Here is a 6,765-nt window from a genome sequence, read left to right on the forward strand (position 1 = left end):
AGTAGTAGTGGTGGTGATGGTAGTAGTAGTAGTAGTAGTAGTAGTAGTGGTGGTGGTGGTGGTAGTTGTAGTAGTAGTAGTAGTAGTAGTAGTAGTAGTGGTGGTGATGGTAGTTGTAGTAGTAGTAGTAGTAGTAGTAGTAGTACTAGTAGTAGTGGTGGTGGTGGTGGTGGTGGTAGTGGTGGTGGTAGTAGTAGTGGATGATCACCGTCAAAAGTCGAAATGTCAATCGTGTCTAGCATCAGCCAAGCTCGTAGGAGGAGCTTCCCAAACTGTGTAATGTCTCTGATTCGTAGCAACACGATGCCAGTATCGCTTTGCATTAACCCCCAACTACAAAGAAACATGTATAACCGCCACAACATCAACCATACCCTTTGATCTCTGTCGTATTTGTACATTTTTTTTTATTTGATAATATATCAATGTGCGATATTTTACGTTCTTTCAGATTCTGCCGAGGTCGATTTTTTTTCTTTCGGGGTCGATAAAATAAGTACCAGTTGCGTTCTGAGGTCGATTTAATCGATTATCCCCCTCCTCTAAAATTGCTGGCCAGATGCCAAAACTTGAAACAATCAGACAAAATGCTTAGCAGCAGTTCTTTCGGCTCTCTATATTCAAGTACCGTCGAGGTCGGATTTGCCTTTCATTCTTCCGAACTCAAGTTGAGTTTTGGGGTTGATGTGGTCGATTATTTCCCTCGTCCTTGTTGCAGTTCTTCTTGTTGTAGTTTAGGTTGCTATTTCAAAGTTTTTATCTCAACGTAAAATTAACGAAGCAAATGTCATTTATCTCCCCCTTGATCTCTGACGTCATCTGACAAATGCCACCAAGATGGCGTGAGTCAGCCAAACTTTACTTACTAGAAATAGCAACCCAACATTACATTTCTAATTACATTATTCTGCTTTTATAGCAGATGTATTGGTTCTTATTCTTTCTCTTCTTATGGTGATTTTGGGCGCATTTAGTCTTGTTAGGATTTTGTTACACAACTGACATGAACGACAAAGAAAGGGATCGGAGTTTCCTCCCTTATATTAGAGAGTTCTGCATTTCCTTTAAAACACATATAGACAAGGCTTGTACAAATCCTGCGATATCGTGCACTTCATATTTATGCAGTACTCAGTGGTATAGAGTGTGTGGGGGGATGTACATGATATACGTACGAGGAGTATTTCAGAAGTGTTGAAACTTTTTTTAGGAGACGCAGTTAAAAGTGTAATGTAATAATAATATACTGAAATCATAATTTTAGTTTATTACTAGCTTAAAAGCTGCACTCCGTGCGGACTTTAAGTTAGTGCCAGTGGAGGGCTAATTGGGCCTGTGGCCCAAAACTGAAGAGAGCTAAATATCTTGACTATAATACGCCTATGATGACTATAAGCCCTGGTGGTGTTTGATCAGAGGTTAAGGGCGGATGAGAATTAATTCAACAAATGCAATCATTCTTTTGTTCCAGTCCCAATTTGAATCCCAGCTGCTGGACAATTTGTCTCAAAGTTCTTATCTCGACGTAAAATTAACGAAGCAAATGTCATTTATCTCCCCCTTGATCTCTGACGTCATCTGACAAATGCCACCAAGATGGCATGAATCAGCCAAACTTTACTTACTAGAAATAGCAACCCAACTGCTTTTAAATCAGATTCCAATGCTAGATGTTCGAGAACTAAATGAAGAGAAGATTTTCAATCTCGGGATCATTCTGATTCCAAAAATGGTATAATATGTCTATGTAGAGCAAATGTAGGCTGAGATACAGGAGTCGCAGACGAACAGACAGAATTTCTCTTTTATCATTATAGATTATTATATATCTAATAAACTGACATACCAACTTTTGTTATTCCAGATTAAAGGAAACGGCTGCAACAGCATTTTGAGCACTACCTGCTCAACACTGCTTGTCGCAGAATGCAATCAGGGTGTTTGGAAGCTCGCTATGAAACAAAATCTTGTGTTAGACTATGCAAAAAAACACTACAGAAACACATGAAACGTTCCAGACTGCTAATGGATTAGCTTCTTCGCTGGCACAAGAAGTTCAAGGATGGCAGAGAGGCAGTGAGAGGTTATGCGTGGTGTGGGAGAGAGACAAACATCAGAACAGCAAAACTGGTTGAGGAAATTCGCAGCTTTCTGGATGAAGATTGTCGTGTGACAATAAAGACAATAAGCGTACAGTTTGGAGTTGGTATGGCAGCTATGTTGGTGTTGTTTGTTCCTTCTCGAGCCCTGCTTGGCTCATAAGGGCCGGTTTACCGGTTTCATTGACGTATAGATTCCCTACCTGGACGGGACGACGGGACGACGGGATGATGGGACGACGGGACGACAGGACGACAGGACGACGGTCCGTCGCAGGTGAGCTGCTAGATGCAGGAGGAAAGAGTGAGTCAAAGTTGTGGCGAAAGAGTCAGCAGAAGTTCGCCATTACCTTCTTCCGGAGCCGCATGGAGCTTAGGTGTTTCGCTCATAAACACACACATCGCCCAGTCTGAGATTCGAACCCACGATTCCTCGAGCACGAGTCCGCAGCTCTAACCACTAGGCCATGTGCCTCCACTTATGACAACTATACACAGAACTATTCATGAAGATTGAACATGCGCAAGATTTGTGCAAGATTTATTCCCAGGGCGCTCAGTGGCGAGCCCATTATTTCTAGCAGGTCAAGCATGGAGGTTCCCTGGTTATGTATTTTTGATGATCATTTTCGGGATCGAGGTTGCGTTCCTCATCAACCCTTCATTTCATCTAAAACCCGACGTCCTGGCTTCAAAGTTTTTGTATCAAACTAAGAGATTCATAATGGTGAAACAGTGATTTCTTATTTTAATCGACGATTTATTCATGCAATACTGTGCTGCACATTTTTACTTCAATCTCTTATAACTATTATCGCTGCAACTATATTTGCAATTGCTATAGCCCACCGTGTGGGCGTTTCTGTTCTTCTCCTGCATTGACGGTTATATGAATATTAATATTTTCTATAAATATTAATGCTTTCGATAAATATTAATATTTTCCTCATCCGAGCGATGTCCTCTGTCTGTCTTTTTTTCTGATCACCAAAACAGCCATCTAGAGATAATAAAAACTGCAGCAATGCCTTTGATTTTGCGGCTAGTAAAAATAGTTATGCTTTCAGAAGCTGTACTGGATTTAATTACATTGAAAACAAAATAAATAGATAACAATGGCCTCTTGTTTAGGTACAAGGCTAGCAAAGTTGAAGGCCATCTTCGTATCAGGTGTATTTTTATAGCTTTTTCTTATTTTTTCTCCGTTGGATATTTTTCGTTTGCGTTTTGATTTGTTGGCTTTTTTGTTTGTTTGTTTCTTTCTTTCTTTCTTTTCTTCTTTCTTTTTGAGGAAGTATGCTCGTAAGGGGAAACTCCAGACCATGGGAAGGTTTCTGTAACTGGTATAGCCCACTATTTTTTTTTCTGATCGAATAAGAAACACACGTTTTTGTTTATCCACGGTGAAGAAGAAGAAGAAGAAGAAGAAGTAGAAGAAGAAGAAGAAGAAGAAGAAGAAGAAGAAGAAGAAGAAGAAGAAGAAGAAGAAGAAGAAGAAGAAGAAGAAGAACAACAACAACAACAACAACAACAACAACAACAACAACAACAACAACAACAATTTAATGAGGGCACTTAAATTCAATTTCATTCATACGTATAGTTATACGAAACATCAAAACTAGTTAGGGTGAGAAACATGTGTGGAGATGAACTAAACATTTACATAAAGTTATAAACAATTGGAGTGGGTCAGAACCAAAATTAAGGACAGAAATAATTACAGAGAGAAAACATAATAAATAAAACAAGTTATCATTTACGAAAGTATCTACAGAAGTATTTAGAGTTATTCACCCACAAATGAGCGAAAGCCTACAGTTAGGTCAAGTTAAAGTGTACCTACTCGCTGCCGCCTGCTTCTATTTATATTGGAATTTGGTGTACGCAAAAGTGCCACTTAATACCGCATGTGTGCGAAGGGACAAAAAAAATCATCTCATATCTTCTGGTTATACCTGCTTAACTGGTAACAATATTCTGATATTATTTCCACCAAGATTAAAGCAGTGAGTGGCGGAACTGTTAGAGCGCTGTTCTAAGCTCAAATTACGCCGTGGTCGACTTTGCCTTTCATCCTTTAATTCCAAGGATTTCATCATTTTTGTGACATACCTCCGTCACACTTCTTTCGTCATTTTTGTGACATATCTACATCACGCTTCTTTCCTCGTTTTGTGACATACCTCCGTTACACTTCTTTCATCGTTTTTGTGACATATTTCCGTCACACTTCTTTCATCATTTTTGTGACATACCTCCGTCACATTTTCATCGTTTTTCTCACACTTTTTCATACATCCGTCACACATTTTCTCTGTAGACTTGTCTTTCTTTCTTCACCGTCGCCACACTGTTTTCTTCTGGTTATACCTGCTTAACTGGTAACAATATTCTGATATTATTTCCACCAAGATTAAAGCAGTGAGTGGCGGAACCGTTAGAGCGCTGTTTCTTTATATTTTTCTTTATATTTCTTTATATTTTTCTTTCTTAATCTCTTTGTTTTTCTGTTGATATGATACAAGTTTGCATACTTACAGGTGGTGGTGGTGGTGGTGGTGATGCCACTGTTATCGTAGTCTTCCAAGTTTGCGTTTATGGATGTCAAGTTGTAACTTTGTTTGTGAGGATGGTTTCTACATATGTATTTATTTTAAAATTTATTTTCAGGGTCAGTCGTGATTGTGTAGTCAAGAAGCTCGCTTTGTAACACGTGGTTTCGAGTTCACTCCCACTGAGTGGCACCTTGGGCGATTTACTTTTATAGCCAAGGGCTGTCCAATGCCTTCTGATGGATTTGGTGGACCGAAAGTGTGCGGAAGCCCATTGTAAAAAAAATGCATGCATGGATGTATTACGTATATAAGTATGTATGTATAACTATGTAAGTATGAATGTATGTATTATCTAAGTATGTATGCATGTACGTATGTACGTACGTATGTATAACTATGTAAGTATGAATGTATGTATGTATGTATGTATGTATGTACGTATGTATGTATGTATGTATGTATGCATGTATGTATGTATAACTATGTAAGTATGAATGTATGTATGTTTGTATGTATGTATGTATCTAAGTATGTATGCATGTACGCATGTACGTATGTATGTATGTGTGTATGCATGTGTCTCTCTTCGTGTTTATACTCGTCCTCCACCACCGAGGCTTGACATCCGGTGCTGGTTTTGTTTACTTCCCCGTATCATAGCGATTCTGCGAAAGAGATTGAGAGAATAAATCCCAGACTTTAAAAATAATGCGTACTGGGGTCGATTTGTTCGACTAAACCTTTCAGGGCGGTGCCCCAGCATGGCCGCAGTCCAATGACTGAAACAAGAAAAAGATAGAATATCCATTAGAAAACTATTTCGCCTTTTTTTCTTTTCGATAGCAAGGCGGGTGGGTACTCACTGCTACTTCCTTTATTGTGAACATCTCTTCCCGCTCTTCCAGTAGAAGAAGTCAAATTGAATTAAATGTAAATACAGGAAAATTATTCCATAAAAAAGAGCAAAGGGTCTGTCATAAACATCCATCATTTAGAATGTGTATTGTTTATATTCTAGCATTTAAAAACCCCACTTAGGGCTCAAAGGAGCCTAATCGGTATTAAGTAGAGCGTTGGAAGTAGAATTAACAGTCATAATTGACAGAAATGTGACATACGTGAATCTCCAGACACACTGTTTGATAATCGGCAATGCTATTAATAAGGAAGTAAATGATACTCTCGTTTTAACATTTTAATAAAATCAATATTGAAGATTTCTCTATTAATCTTGGCTTAATGCAAAAAATGTCATTGAAGCTTTTCATTGAAGACTTTATCTGCAGTATGATAGTGCTCATGTGTACATAATGCCGTTTCTCTTTGTGTGTGTGTGTGTGTGTGTGTGTGTGTGTGTGTGTGTGTGTGTGTGTGTGTGTGTGTGTGTGTGTGTGTGTGTGTGTGTGTGTGTGTGTGTGTGTGTGTGTGTGCCTTGTGCATGAGCATATATCTGGCTGTTCGTGTGTGTCTATTTGTGTGTGTGTGGTGAAGGCATGCGGCTTCGTGGTTAGGGTATTCGTCACATGATCATAAGGTCGTGAGCTCGATTCCCGGCAGTGCGTTATTTCACGTTGCTCCAATCCACTCAGCTGGCAAAAAAGAATCATTCATATTCATTCATTCGGTTCTCATTGTGTTTTATGGAACCTGAAGCGACAGCAAGATCATTCCACCCTCTAACACCGAAAGCGTCCTTGACAGCTTGTTCCATTGTTAACCCTCTGCTTTTAAGATCCTTTGTTATTGTTCTCCGCCATGTTTCCTTTGGTCGGCCATGTCTTCTTTTACCTTGTGGAACCCATTGCATAGCGATCCTGACAACTGAGTTCGGTTTATAGCGACAAACTCGAACCAGCCATTTCCATCTCCTTGCTTTAATAGTTTCTCTTATTGGTTTCATACTAGCCTTAGCCATAGGTGTAGGAGTGGTTGTGTGGTAAGTAGCTTGCTTACCAACCACATGCTTCCGGGTTCAGTTCTACTGAGTGGCACCTTGGACAAGTGTCTTTTACTATAGCCTCGGGCCGACCAAAGCCTTGTGAGTAGATTTGGTAGACGGAAACTGAAAGAAGCCCGTCGTATATATGTATATATATATATATATATAT

This window comes from Octopus bimaculoides, chromosome 12 (genome assembly GCF_001194135.2).
Source record: "Octopus bimaculoides isolate UCB-OBI-ISO-001 chromosome 12, ASM119413v2, whole genome shotgun sequence".
Lineage (NCBI taxonomy): Eukaryota > Metazoa > Mollusca > Cephalopoda > Octopoda > Octopodidae > Octopus > Octopus bimaculoides.